The sequence below is a fragment of the Falco punctatus genome (assembly GCF_963210335.1).
Source record: "Falco punctatus genome assembly, chromosome: 6".
Taxonomy (NCBI): domain Eukaryota; kingdom Metazoa; phylum Chordata; class Aves; order Falconiformes; family Falconidae; genus Falco; species Falco punctatus.
In genome coordinates, this window is record NC_137585.1 from 79,424,847 (window position 1) to 79,440,974 (window position 16,128).

General features: G+C 37.5%; 1 long non-coding RNA gene across 1 annotated transcript in view; it reads left to right on the top strand.

Annotated features, from left to right (window-relative positions):
- The window catches only part of LOC308065278, a 30,681-nt gene extending 15,436 nt beyond the window's left edge, over positions 1 to 15,245 (top strand). Inside the window, exon 2 of the long non-coding RNA XR_013928727.1 lies at positions 2,691 to 15,245. This is a non-coding gene — a long non-coding RNA (uncharacterized lncRNA). The remainder of the gene's footprint in view (positions 1 to 2,690) is intronic.
- The last annotated feature ends 883 nt before the right edge of the window (positions 15,246 to 16,128 follow it).

Sequence of the window (16,128 nt, forward strand, 5' to 3'; positions counted from 1 at the left end):
TACTGACCACATTTTAGAGGCTGTTCTTAGTTCTGAAAGAAAAATTCTGCCTTGGTATCATCTGTGTAATGATTATCCAGGTGTTATGTGGCTCCCAGCCCCTGCTGTTAAATTCATAGAAGTGGTACAAAACCTTACAGTTCTGCTCACCGACCTCCCCCTGCCACACACTGAATATAGGGCCTTAGCTTTGTTCCACAGTTCAGCTGGGGAAGACAAATATCTTGAGGCGGAGCTAACACAATTGTCTTTCTTGTTTGTGTTCATGGATACGGAGCTGGTGGCCCAGATAAGTGTCCTACTACTTGTCCCGCAAAGACACTTGCTCAATAGTTTAACTTAAGACCGGGTTGAAGGTTGCTATGCCAGCTTCTAGTGCAGGGTAACATCATAAATGAGCTTACGCTGGAAAAGGTCAGGATGAGAATCTGCAGAGTTCTCTCTGTGAGCCAACATTCAGATCTTATTTCAAAACAGAAAGCTGGGGATTTTGAGAGGCAGAAAGTGGCAGTTCTCAAAATGTCTATTTTCTTTGGTAGAGGCTTCTCGTCAAAACTTAATGTCATAACCAATCTATATCACGTTTCAAGGTTGAAAAGTCACAAAACTACTCATTCTGATGGCTTGAACCCAAGAGTCCGAAGTCAGAGGTGATATGTAAGACAATTATTATGTTCATTAGTCATGCATATCAATATAAACTTTTGTAGATTGATTTAAACTGCCCTGAACATGTACCACATGCTTACCAATACATAACTAGCGAGAAGAAAGTGTATGTTTAAGTAAAGAGTGGTCATCTTTTGACTTGCACACATCTGGAGCCCTCCATGTTTTGATTTTCTTCCTAAACTGAAGTGTTGTGGTGCCATGATGCTCCTACACCAATGTAATCTTCCTTAAACCATCAGAGTCAGTGGTAAGGCATCCTGGAGAGAGGGAAGAGGAAAATTAGTCAATATAAACCTAAATTCATTAGAAGTGACGCATCATACATATGTCAACACAGCTATAGAAAGGTATATATTACATGTATCTCAATTCCTTGCCTTATTTGGACTCACACCTGAACTTAGATTCTAGCAGACTTTAACATCAAATACGTAGATTAATGCCATGTTATATGTTTCAATTTTTATTTAGCTTTTGTATAAGTAGTGAGGATCCAAACTGTCACAAATCATCAGTTGTGTTCTAATCCAAATGGATCCTGGTGCACAGTGTTGTTTCTGAGAAATGTTTTAGAAATTATTTTCCCACTGAAGTATCAGGCTGAACCAAACCACAATCCATCGTTAAGATGGACTAAGATCAGTATATTTTGGATAACAGTCCAGAAAACTCATGAAGAATCCACTGGAAATTCACAGTGAAAAGGAATCGGTACTCACCAGGAGTTTATACTTATGTTTTTCCTGTTTGTTTCCAAGTCCTACTGATAGATGCATGAAATAGAGAGTTGCCTGTAAAGGTATTCAAGTTGAGGGCAGTACCAAAGCGTGTGTTTGTTATGATTCACAGGTGGGAATTCAACATAAATTTGAGGGATGCCCAGAAAGACAGACCTACTCTTAATATGCTTGGCCAATGTGCTGGGAGACATGTCTGTTTGACTGACATGGGGACACAGCAGTAGACATTGAAATTGGAATTCTTGTTGCACCAAACAATGATAAGGGGATCTGTGAGCCAGTGCAGTACCTCCTCATACCTGACAAGCAGAGGAACTTTATGCAGATATCAATAGTTTTCTTCCTTATTGCTGTATTTTATGCCATGTCGACAGAGAAGTTGTCTAGTTAATTCTGAATGAAGGAAAAGCTACAGAAAACCAGAAGACCCTCTACATAAGCTCCTAGAGGCATAAATATTATTTATAGCACTTCATTCTTATTTAACTGGGGGAAGTAAATGCTAATAAATGCTCAAAATAAAGAGATTAGAGATGTGATTTAGCACAGTCAGGGATGATGGTTATTCATCAGAAGTATCTATTCATTTTTTTTCTTCTATTTATTTTTCTTCATTTTTCTTTGACATAGTTGCCTAAGAGACTGTTTTGACGTTGATAGTTCAGGGAGGAGCAAATGCATGCACTGAGGACTTGGATGAGTTTCTGCTATTTGAATTTGCTTGAGATTTTATTAAATAGCACCGCAGCTCAGGACAAGCTGATTGCATTTCACAGCCTATTTCCCCGTACTCCCTAAATGCTGATTTACCAAGAATGAAATTCATATACACATACTCTGGAGCATGTGTTAAAGCTGTGCTAAACATTTTCCATGTAACCTCCAGCTGGCAACATTTTGCCAGAAAGCGTGGTACTTAGAAATGATAAATAAATAAAACAAATAAAAACTTGTGTTGTAATAAGGAGACAATGGAACAGCTGCAGGGCATGGAGTAAATTCAGCTTGACTTGATGGGGACACAGTGGCTGGACTTTACCCAAGAGATATTAGCAGCATTCAGATTCCTAAGGGGAAGACTGTGGAGAGGGAAGAAGGGATCTCATTGGGAGGTCTCTTAGCACATTTGGAAAAATAAACACAGAAACTATGAAAAATAATATTTAAGCAGCAAAATCAGCATATACTGTCCTCCTGTAGTATGTTGAAAAAACATGAACTTGTCTCAGGAAGAAAAAATAATGAACAGATCTTTGTTTTGCTTTGTTTTGTTTGGAGGGAGAATAGGAAGAAGATGGAGGAGGGCTGGAGCTTGAGAAGGCAAACTGTGTGACAACAGCCACCAAGCGAAGGAAAGAGAAACAGTGAAGGTAAAGAAAGCAATAGCAAAGAGGGTATACCAAGTGTGTTTCTAAAGGGTGCTACTCATTAAAAGAAAAGAAACCCCCACCAGACTTCTTTAATTGTATTTGTAAGGGCAAAAGTAACATGCAGCACAAATGCTTCTGTCATGAAAACATTTTCAGTTCAAGCAAAATTTCAGAGCAGTTCCTCAGCACCAGTAGTGGTAACAAGCGCAACAGCAAAAGCTACAGTAGGTGGAACATTTATGTCTATTTTTCGTTACCTTTCATGGGTGGGCTGTCTTCTGCTTATAGTACTGTACATTGTTCTTTACTGAACATGTTGCAGTAATAGACCACTGAGACCTGTATTATCTGTGCCCTATTGTAGTTGTAGGAAGTTGTAGGAAGGAGTTGTAGGCCTCTTGTAGGAAGGCCAAATGCTGGGTTTGTTTCTCATACAAAGTAGTTTTATACATTGAGGATGAACACCCTGATATGTATTTATGCTTTAGGCACCCAATTTAGAAATAACAGCCTTAGAACCATGTAAGGACCAGTGGCAGTGGTGGAACTGAAAACCAGGGGTAAAACTTACAAACAATATACATCAAGCAGGCATACCAGATTCCTGTATGCTGGTTTCCTGTTACTCAACTGGTAGGCAGAACTTTCTGAGTTGGAAACTATAATAGTTTAAGAGAAAGTAAAATGGGGTCATGTTAATCTGTTCTCTCTTATGTTTTCACTGAAATGCATGAGGGAGGCTAAGCAAGAATTTCTGACATAACTGCTACTTTGACTTTAGCTTGACTGGGATGTCATGATCAAATGGCTTCACTTGCCTGGTACGTGCTCCTCTGCTTTTTACATCCTTGATATCCCAGTTTATACACGTGCACACGCTGGCTGCTTCCAGGACACCACAACCCGTCCTGATAATTGCACTGCTGAAGCTATCTGCTGTGTTAAAGGTCAGCAGAAGGGCCTTAGCGGTGAAGTAGCACTTGCCTATCAGAATGCAAAATACTGGGGTGAGAGAAGTAAAACTCAACTATTATATATTACAAAACTCAAGACATTTAAAGTCCAGTATATCATTCTCATGTTCCTATATCCAGAGAAGAATGTCACAGCGTGACTCCATCCTTGTGACAGAAACTGAAAGAAGAATGAAAAATAATGCAAAGTTATCTCCTTTTTGTTAAAATCTATTGTAATCTCGTGTTCTTCCTCTGTTATTGCACTGAAATAAAGCTATTTTAATCCCAGGGTACAACTGAGAGAAGCCCTGATCTAATAATTGCAAAACCTCCCAATCCGATACTTTAGAACTTGGACTACTTGTCACTTATGAATATTCATACAGACCACTAGAAGAATTATATTCTGTCTGCGGTTACAGGCAGGAAAAGGACACGGTAAATTCTAAAGAGACAGCAGTATTTCATGGAACACTTGTGAAATATTAAGGGCATCCACAACAAAATTCTTGTAGGAAAATGGTTCAGGAGCAGTATATGGAACAGTGATAACACCGTCATGGAACACATCTTTTAGAGATAAACAAAATACAGAAAACCATCTGAAGTCTTAGAAAAGTTGGAATTCATCAAGAAACCTCATAATATATATATTTCTCTTACATGAAGGAGTATCCATGCTGATCAGGTAAGACACTGAACTCAAGAGGCTTATACAAACTTTGCAAAAGAAACTAGGAAAACAAACTAAATGCAAATTTTATCTTAATGGAAGACAAGTTTTTATCTGAAGTAAGTATTTACCTCCTGAAAGCCTGCCCTAAGGTTTACAGTTAAGAATAGTTCAAAATGTGAAAAATCTTATGCTTGTTTATGTCCATTCCTTTATGATTACATCAACTGCAGAATTCCTTGCTAGTAAAATAATAAATGTTTAAGAAGATTATTTTCTAGTGCTTTTTGACAAGTCAGCACATACATAAAAAAGCCTAATCTCACCCTAGCAAGAAGTGGACTTGTTCCAATGGCAGATGTACTAACCCAAGCAGTTATTCAGTGAGTTGGTTGCTTTGAAGGACTGACTGTTGTCTGAAGTGGGAGACTTCTTGTGTTCACAGTATTCCCTGAAGAAATGAAAGTGGCCTTTTATGAGTTCTTCCATTAATAAAGATCTTAAAAATAGAGGTAAGGTAGTGTTGAGACCTCTACAACCAGAGGTTAATGGTAGCTTACCCGCTACCATGCTGCTGCTGAAATGAAGGAATCACTTGCTCTCCTTCTCCCTCATCTCTCTTCCTACTTTTCTTCCTTTCCACCCCACCTCCTGGCAAGACAGTTGTCCCTCCCTTGCAGCAGCTCTGATGCTGCAATGGGCTTTTTTTTTCCCTTCTCATTTACACATCAGAAAACCACTCAGTTGATGTAATGACTTCGCTTCTGTCATTTTAAGGAATTAAAGTTGCCTGTGATGAAGTCTGGCAGGCTCCAGAGCCAGCAGAATTTTGTGAAGACCATTGACTAAATCAAATCAGACCCCTGGCCACTACCATGATGTCATTTGTCCCTGCTCCAGGCCAGTCCTGTTCAGGCCACGCAGCCTCTCTGCGGGGCAGCTAGACTGTCAGCAAACGTAGAAGTTTGTTTGGTTTAGATGTGTCTACAGTCTGGACTGCTGAGTTTACTTCTGCACACGGAGGATGCAGGTCCTCTTCCTCTGAGGTAAACACCTTTATTCTTAGAACAGAATTTAAAATATTGTATAGAGATTAAAGAAAGCTGCAAATGAAGAAAATGTCATAAGCTTGAAGCTTGACCAAGACAGTCCAGGTGTCTTGGAAGAAACTCTTCTTGGGAATTTTGTGGGTAAGTTGAAGTGCTGAGAGGAAACATTTCTAGCGCTCTCATTGAGAGTAACAGTTTCCATTTCTGAAATTATGTACATATACCTTAACCTTTGCTTTCCGTCCCAGCTACTTATTATACCTGATACTTTATTGTATTTCAGTATGTTTTCCATCTTCTGCCTGGGTCTCATTTCCACAGAACAGCTTCAGTTTAAGGAATTTTATTTCCATCCCCCACCTGCAATTGCCAAAGGAATGCCTCTGATTATTTGCCCTGATCTTTCCTAAACGTATCCATGCTGAGGTTGCTTTTATGTTGGTGCCTGCCAGATCCCATCCCCAGGACTTCACTTTCCCTGGGGCATCACCTGAAGATGTTCAGAGAGTAAAATTTGCTTTTTGGGAGCCTACAAATGCTTTAGTCTGTTTCAGGCAAGTGTGTCTCCGTGCACCAGGTGCTGAGAGTCATATCCTGTCTTGAGTTAAACCCATAAAAACTCATTAAAATCAATGGAGATGCACAGGGAAAAAAAAGTAGTACTTAGCTCAGATACACTGGGCTCTCATCTGTAGGCTTAATAATCTATTGATAGAGTCATCCTGTGTTCCAAAGCATGCCAACACTTCCTATAACATGCTGTGATTGTGCTGCACTTTCAGCAAAGGTGGGTCTTGTATTTAAAAATGACATTTGCTTTACCATTCTGCCTAAATTGTGGATAATGTTTTAATAAATGGTATTTTTAAAAAGAAATATATTATTTGATAAAATTATTACTCAAACTGAATTCCATCAAATTGTCACAGTTGTTATGTGCTTAAAAAGCTTCTGCTCCTCTATTATTAAGTGGTAAAAGATTATAATTTGATAAAAATGGATACTAAAATGACTGATTTTAAAAAGTATGTTTCAATAAAATTCAGCATAAAAATTCAAAGCAAAATGTAAAAAAAAGATTTGCTTTATTATTTTAAATCTACACATTTAAAAATATTTCAGTGAACAAATGAATGTTGTAATAGAAGGTACATCACAGGTACTACATTATCCTCAGTTTCCAGCACTCTCTCATTCGCTTGTATGATGATTCATCAGTCCCTACTTATACACTATATACTTCAGTATAAGAGATACAGAGTGTACACAGTAAACACGAAGTGCAAAGGAGGTTGTGGTAGTGGAAGTTAAAACAGTACTTTGAAAACCCTCTTAGTCAAGGGCATTAGTTTTGGGGGCATATACAGCTCCATCCCTGGAAGAGGGGGTTTGGCAGTTGTAATTGCAAAAATTCTAACTCGACAAGTAAACACATAGCAGCTGATTTTTCCTGAGCACAAATGTAACCATAATAAACATAATGACCACACTTTTTTTTATAACTCATTGTAACGTGAATGAAAACTGCGGGAAGCTAATATTTTTCTTGTTCAATTTAAAATTGAACTAGGAATCAGGTGTTCAAAAGAGAATGGTTTGAGAACTGGAGAATAAAAAGCTTTGAAGGAGGTTAAAAATGAGGGAACTGAATTGCTAGTGAAAGAGAAGTTTGCTTATTTATTAAACCAGTGATATTGTCAATTGACTAGGAAATAGAAATGAATTAAACAAGTAAACTACAGAAAAAAAAGAAACAAAAAGAACAGCTTAGGAATAACCCAGAGAATATCAAAGATAGTAATAATTTCTTGAATATTTGGTAAACTAAAGAAACCAAAAGTAAAGCCATAAAAGGCTAGACCCTGCATATTTACATTTGTTCCTGATGTGGTAAGCTTACTTCTATTAAACAAACAAACAAACAAAAAACCACAAAAGGAGCCAAAAGGCATTGATCTGATACTGGGATGTTCGTTATTCTGCCAGGTGTTGTTCACTGCATCCAGGTAAGGATCAGCGCCTCAGAGGGTCCCTTTGTGCTTTCACAGGGTGTTTGTTGCTCGTGCAAGAAGTTATGTGAGCGCTTCAGAATGCTAGTTACAGTGTCAGCCTGAATAAGAAGGGTCTTGCTACAAAACAAGATGTCAGCAGTAACTAATTAGGGGAGTGAGTTATTGTAACTCAGGCTGCTGCATCACCGCTACAATATTAGTTCCAGCGCTGTCATCACAGAAACTCAACACGCTTGTTTCTTCACTCCACAGGTGAGCTGGCCACACCAGACTCCAGTTAAAAGCAACAGTGAGCTCAAAGCACATATTTCTGTGTTTTAACAGGAGCCACGTAAAAGATAAATTTCAAGTTGCATTTCAGATCAAAACTGCAGCAGGGTCCTAACAGTGAAGTCTTGAGTGTATTTACCCTATAGATAATAAATAAAAAATTAAGAATACCATGGCAATACATTCTAAAAGGAGTCAATCTTCAGCTGTGTGAAGCACAGTAGATTTTAATTTTGTAACAGAAAAGGCAGCCTGGGGTCTTGATAATTTCTTAGAACGTGCCAGTAGGTCAGGTATCATCACTGGAAACCAAGCTTGAGCTTAGGAGTATAAGCATCAGATGAAAAGACATGTCAAAGTGTGCAGCCCAGCCTCTAGGAAGCTGAAAAAAACCACTAGAAGATAAGTGCATGTGCTGCAGCATTTTGTTGACCACAGCGTGTAGCCTGGTGCCCATATGAGGACCTTCCACTGATGAAACTGGTGGGCAGGTTATAATTTCCAGCACAACCATCTTGTTCCAGCAACATTGCAGGATACTGAGTGAAAATACATGAAAGTGCCATTGCTCTTTTGTTGAGGAAATTACCTGTTGCCTTCCAAGGGTAAAATCAGATTGACTCTGTCAAGGGTGAGTGGGGGAGCAGCCAACTGAGCATTTCACCACGGTGTAAGATACAAAAATATTCTGGAATGGGAAATGACACATTTGATACCCCTGGAGTGTTACTTGAGCTATTTAAATAATATATTTTTCTCTTCACTCCCTAAAGGAAAAATTGCGTTTTAGAATTTCCAGACCACCTGAAATATAAAGTCATTGAAAAAGAAGCAGACAATCCCTTCCCCTCAGATTTGTCTGGTATTTATTGATTTTTTTTAAAAAAAACTATTTAATTTACCTGAATTTTGGCTCTTTCGGAAAAAAAAACAAAACAAAACAAAACAAAACCAAAAATTCAAAATGAAAACTTAGAAGAATATGTTTTGGAAACAGTAAAATCAGTTTAAAGGTATCTGAGTTTTTCCTTTGTTTCCTGCCCCAGAACTACTTATCAAATTTGTCTCAAATTCATAAATCCTGAAGTAGCTTTTTAAAAGTGATCTATTATTTTTACCCATCTCTGCATGCTATGTCATCAGTTACTGATCATAAAAATACCTTTTGTATATATAGAGTAGGTGCCCATCTCTTTTTTTTTTTTAAGTAAATTTTCCAATTTATTGTGTTATATTATTCAGTTCTCTCCCATCTATTTGATAATGATCTTGGATTTCTGGTTCCAGTCAGACTATGTTGCTGACTAGCTATTGATATTATTATTATTATTATTATTTGTCTTTGTTATTTCTTAGTAAGTTGATCTTTAGGTAATTTCTGCATTATTTCTACTAAAGATATCCTCTAGATTGTACTACTGGCATTCACTGAGTTCCCCTAAATAGTTATATTCTGCACCTTAGAAAACCTCTAACACCTTAGCACAACCTAAAGGCTAAAGATGAAGTTCTGACCTTAAAAAATGGTATCTCTTTTTGGCTAAGGACAGTACTTTACTGTAAGGAGTTCTTGCTTGTTAATACAAACACAGGTCTGGTTTTATGGTAGTATTTATTTATGACTTCTTTATATCAAGGCTCTCTAAACTTCTCCTGTAATATACTCTGTCACAGTTTCACATAAAACCGTCTACCAGAAGGGATTGACATTAGTTATGAGAGAGAGTAGCAGCAGCTCTTTAGACATATAACTACTGTGCCATTTTGATGTAATTCAGTTTAAATTTCAAACATTTCTATTTAACATAATCAAGTGGTATGAAATCTTCTTTTAAAATGGCAAGTATACAGTACTAGCTCAATTGGCACTTAGCAACGGTCCTTTTACAATATGCACAATAGCTTCCAGCAGGGAGTTTTTTAAGGACCATCCTCTGAGAGCACAAACTCACACACGTACAATCAGGAGACATCAAGGTTCTATCTCCAGCTCCCCTTGAGATGTTATTTAGCTAATGCACAAATGTTACAGCTAAGCTGTTAGCCTGAAAAATAGAACAAGCAGTTGTGTGCAGGTACACATCTTTTCTTTTTTTCATTCCAGGATAGCTTCATATTATAATGTCACATGAAGTAACACCTAGAAAGGTGTAGTATGTGATTTTTACTCAATAGGTGGATTTCCACATTTAAATGCACTGCTGCAGTCAAGTGCCTCCTCTTGAATACTGTATTATACAGTGGCAAAGCACCTTTGAGTGGGTATACAGCTGCAGTCATTACTGGATATTCTTTGGTTAAAGTATTGCTGGAAAGATATAGCTCTATCACAGGCTGCCATCACCAGTAAATACTGCTATGAGCATAGCTGTTTTACATCCAACAAAAAGAAAAGATCTGGTCCTGCAGCTAGCTTTCCTCGAGAGAGTCAAATCCTGGCAAACAAGCCCCTTCTCTCAACTGCAAACCTCCCATACTTATTGGTTGTCTTCCAAAAACTGTGCTGAACCATATAATAAGTTCAAATTTCATTAAGCTCAGGAGCACAGGGAGTTTCTAGCATGCTGCTAAAATCATGGCATAATGTTCTGAACCGGATGATTGCATTATAATCTCATTTCAGTTGGGATCTTCTTTTCCTAATAGAAGGCTTTTAAATCCAAGATAGGAAAGTAAGGGGGTCTCCAATGCTGAAGTCTGCACTTGTGTTACTAAATACATTGCTTAGACTTTGTGCACATGGAAAGAGATGATGACATTGATATTGCCATAGTAATGCTGTCTTGGGTGTAAGACTTCAGTGCTGGCTTTAATTCTGTTCATATGGAAAGTTGCAACAGCAACATGGTAACACCATGGTGACAGCCTGGAGGACTACCTCTGCCTGATGATAAATATAATTTTATTTTTTTTTTAACTAACAAGAAATGTGACCATTTAGTAAGACACCTTGATGACAGATTGATGGACAGATCTTCCAACCTGTTTTCTTCCTGACAAAAGTTTTTTTAAGATAAGCACCTCAGAGTAAAATACAATAAAAGCAAGAAAGAGAAAATGGGCATATATTTTTAGACAGTATGAACATATGTAAAGAGAGGATATTATTGTACGCTTGGAACAATGAATTAGCAGTGTAACAGATTCTTTAAAAAGGTGCTCTTTGCTAGTGCATAACCACGAAATCCACGGAAAAGCCTGGAAATCCATGAAAGCAGGGATATTTTCTGCTTATTCTGTTTTATTTCTTAATATTTTTAAATCATAAAATAACGTAGATATAAGTTAATGAAAAGAACTTGTGAAATCATGTTGGATTTTTACTGTTTGATTGTGGGGAAAAAGTTTTTTTCAGTCAAAACATTTGCTTAGACATATTCTAATTGCAGTGTTTTGATTTGTTAATTTTAAAATGACATTTCAAACTTAAATATACATTTGTTTAATAAAGAAAACTTCAAAAATTCTCTAAAAAAACCTGAATATTTTATGATTTAGATTGATTTTTTTATTCTTTTTTAAACCTGCAGAAGACATTTAAACTTATATTGTTTCAGATGTGGATCAAAGTAATATATGTGCTCTTAATTTTTCAGTTCAGACAGTGAATCAAAGAATTAGTGATGTGTACTTCTCTGACTATAAGTACTAGTACAGGCTTTGGTTAGGTTAAGAACCTTTCCTTAATCTGGTCTATTAAAAGTGCCTGTGTTCTAAATCTGCATGATTTATCTGAATAACAAAGCAGAATAAGGTTTTTTTGTTTGGTTGGTTTTGGTTTTGTGTTGTTGGTTTTTTTAAAAAAATTCTACTGACAAACTGTCAGACACTCTAGGGATTGCTGACCATCTGTAATATTACCAGTTGGCCCATTCTGAGTATTCAGGCACAGGAACAGCTGATATTAGAGACAAATTTTTGTGTGGCCATTGAGAGCCACAGCAAAACTTGCTCTTCTTGACTCCCAGGCGCTGGTTTGAAGTATAGTGCTGGACCATGAAGCCAACACATTAGGTCCCGGGAGTTAGATAGTTTATACAGGGTCTTTATTTAAAAGATCAAAGATGAGAGTGCATAGTGACTCCTGTGAAATTTTGGTGTTTGATAGTGGCTCACTGGCCACACCAGTTTGGGAGTGGTTGACTCCCCAGAGATGTCATCTATGTAGGCATAGAAAAAAGCAAGACTGACACAGTGTGGTGCAAGTGTAGAACATAATTTTTAAACTTCTAAGTGTTTTATTTTGACCATTCTGATTGCCTAGGTAAAGTGGAACTGGTAAAGTCAGCTGCAGAATTCACTTGCCCCAAGGCCCAATATTTGATTTTCATGGTTTCTCTTTGGGGTTTTATAATGTTTTTTGCTTCAAAATCCAAAGTGCAGCAGTCTACAAAAAATGGTGACAAGTAGCAGATTGTCCTTTTTTTTTTTTTTTTAATTATTATAACAGAATCATTTTATAATTAGAGCCAGTTAAAAAAAAAAAACCTAAATCTATAACTAGCTCCAAACTAATTCTTGGCTATTCTACTGCTAGAAAAAGCCTAACTAATTTTAAACTATTAAAAAAATCATCTGGGCAGACAAACCTGCCTGCCAAGTTTTAGGTGGACAGGATCCAGAGTGGCTGAGATATTATATGTTAAAACTCAGTTCTTACAGTTGAAATGCCAAACTACAACATCAGGACCCTGATGCTATAACTTTTAAGAGAGCTAAGTGGTGTAATACTGGACATAATTATTTCACTCACGAGCAAAAAGGCCTATTACTCATAAGCAGAGCTTTAAGTAAGTTATAAGAGCTATTTCTCCAGAAACATACACCAGTCATTTGACCAAACAAGACTGCCCTTTGCAGTTATATGTTACCATTTTTTGGACTTGCTGCATCGTGCAAATTGACAGATTTTGAAAGTCTGTTGGTTATGGCCTCAAGAGATACTTCGTAAACTTTTATTTATTTATACTAAACCCATTAGGGCAACAAAGGCTAAATCAAACTTATCTCACCCATCTTCTTTTTCTTTATTTCTGTATTTACCTTGGTTATATGCAGTACAGTACCTGGCAGAGTACCAAGGCCTAAAACTCAACTTTCTCTGATGTTGGTGTACTAGCAGCTTAAACAGCAGTTTCCTTGCCAATTTAAACTTTTACTTTTTAATGAAGAATTTAAACCAGAAAACGTGAGCATTCCTTTGGTTTGCTCTTTAGTAGGAAGTAAGTTTGAATTGGCACTGTGATCGCTAAAGCTCTTTACAATCTTATTGAACCAAAACTAAAAATTCTGCTTAAATCTTTGTAGTCATCTAAGAACATAAAACACCAAAAGAACAATAAGCAAAACAAAAAAATAATCAAACCAAATATATTTTACAACTTGGATTTTGGAGAAACAAGCTCCTCTTTAATTTCTTATTTATTAATTTTAAATAAAATCGTTCAGGCCTAACTCATAAGAGAAACTCCCCCTTTGAGGGTGACCTCTCAAAATATACAGCATCATAAAATGTACACAGAACATTTTATTCCTATACCTGTGCTGTCATAGGAAGACTATTTCCAGGCTCTGAAATAATATTGCAGACTTCTGGGGTTTTCTGTGTATTTTATGTTGAGGAGCTCCAGAATCTTTCCTTAGTTGTAATAGATCTCCACAAGCTGGCTCAGTTTACCACTCTCAGAAGGGAAAAAGGAGGCATGAGAAACATCGTAATGCCCTGGAGCAACATGTACAGAAAATTGTCTTTCTTTGCTTCTGCTTCCATATATTCTCAAGAGTTTTCTGTTGATGGGTTTGGGCCAAATGACCAAAACAGTCTATGGGGCAGGACTATCGTGCAAGAGGAGATGCCTGAGGCTGTGCTTACCTTGAGGCACTGGGCTTTGTCAGAATCCAGACAACAGCAGCTTCCCAGAAGCTGGGCTCCCTTGCCTCTGATAAGAGTTAGATACTATAGTACCTTCAAAATCTGGGCTATTACAGCTATTCAGAAAGTACATTTAAACACATGTATACATACTTCACTGGCCTTGATGAGATTAGTCATATCATGTAAGAACAGACTTATCTTCAAAGGTACTGAACTTTTACAGCTCTTGTTTTTTTGTTACAGGTACTCCGTGCTTCAGAGAAGGCGGCATACTTGCACAACTGCTTATTCCCCTTCCATCAGATGATGAGCTGGGGATATGGTGACACTGAAATCGTATCTGAAAAGTGTTTAGAGATCTTTGGGAGCTAGGTTGAAGAAAACTGAGAAATATTATTAGATTATGTGCACTTTTCCAGAATTCATGAAATATTTTTTTTTATTTTCAATACATCTGCTAGTGAAGATTTAACTGCTGTTGTCAGTGGTCCCACACACCTTTTTGTGGGAAGACTTGCAATTCATAAGAAAAAAAAACAATGCAGAACATCACTGGAACTGCAACATAACTACAGCAGCGTCTGCACTAACCTAGATGATCATGTACACTTCCCTCAGCTTAGTCTACACTGGAGCCATGGCTTATAATTAACAACTGTTGGCTGCTGTCATTACCAGAAATTTTGAATTAAACCTGTAATCAGGTTGATTTTCAGATCCTGTATTATCAGATACTTCCAGGGTTGAACTGGCTGTTCAGACAGGCTTTCAGAAACAAAACATTGTATAGAACTAGGTAGTTCCTTATGTTCCAAGAAGACAGAGAGAAGCTCTCAAGCTTCACAAGACAGAATGGAACTTACTTAGTTGGACTGAATAGGAATTTTTACTCCCTAGATGTTTTGAGAGTCAAATACGATGAATCTCCTCAAGAAGCACTGGAAAATTTGGCCCAGATTTGTTTTTTGAAGAAAGTATAAATAAAGCTTTATGTAGTATATCTTCTCTGAACAGTTAAGAGGTCCTCCTCCCTTCAGGCTCACCATGCTATCGGGAGCACAAACGGGTGGCCTTTTTCAGGGGAAAACACAGCAATTTTATATTTCAAGAATGGGCACAAACTATGATGGTGCCCTTGCAAAACATAACTCTGCATGTGGACCTCTAAGATATACATGAATATGCAATCAGATACCATCAGATATCTGTTATATTTCAGTTGAAAAAGGACCTTCTCACAAACATATGCAGAAATATGTAGCTACTCCACAAAGAGAAGCTTCTCCGCTTAAGCCTGCCTTGAAATTTCTCTTTTCCTATGGACCAATTAAGCACAAGGCTGGTCATTCAATGTGGACTATAAACTCAGTGCTGAAAACCAAGACAAACAGTGCAGGAATGGGATGAAACATTTGCTGAAACATTTTTGTCAGCCAAACCCAGGTAATCTACATTACAGATTTACACCACAAAGGAATAACCATTGTGTATTTGAGATCACCACAGGAAAAAAGAAAAAATAATATTTCTGTATTAAAGTGAGTTCATTGCTGTGTAATTTTCTAACCAAAATGACATCCACAACCTTCCAAAATATGCATGTCTCCAAAATGTCTTCTCTCCTGAAATCTTCGTGTGCATCTAGCATTTCTGTAAACTCTGGTGCTGAAAGACAAAAGAGAACCCAGCTGTCATTTGAGGGTTCATCCCCTTCATCATGAGCTGCACTGATAGCCTTGCTTATCTTGGCTGCTCCTTCCTTAATCTATAGGAAAACTAAGCTTGGCCAACCTTTTGCTCAGTGTGGTTTGTTCCCGCTTCCTTTTCCATGCCGGTTCATCCTTCCTGGTTGTCATGTTAAATAATCTGGAGGAGCCTGTGTTACTCCCCTACAAATCTGCATGGGATGAAAGGGACACGAAGGTAATGGTAAACCGGCCACAAATGTTGTTGTTTGTGGCTATGGATCCACATAGCAGGAGGCTTATGCAATAGATGCCTTTGTGTTTCCTCATGCAGATGATTTGGCAGCATATGACTAAACCCTGAGTGCAGACACATGGCTCCAGAGACATTTGCTCAGTTTATGGGGTGAGGGAAAAAATCAGAATATATATTTCAGAACATATTAGATATTTCTGGAATACTTGATGGTACATATACCGTGTGCTTAATACATGCATTATGCCTCAAAGTATTCATGCATGGATATTTACTTTTATTATTTATAGACCAGTTACAACACCAAGCCCACTTCCAGACGTCAAGAATAAACCTATATTTCACAGCTATTTTTATAACCAATAGTAAATCTTGTAGATGATGTGAGTACTGTGAAAGTTATCTGACCTTGAGCAAGAAGAAAACCCCACAGGAAGACTTCTATCTCAGAAAGCATCAAGAGATGCCTGATAATCATTGCTTATTTGCAGCCAGAGACAGTTTGGTACTACACTAGGTTTCTTTTAAAAATGAAAGACCATGCACACTTCACCCAAAAATCTCCAAGCC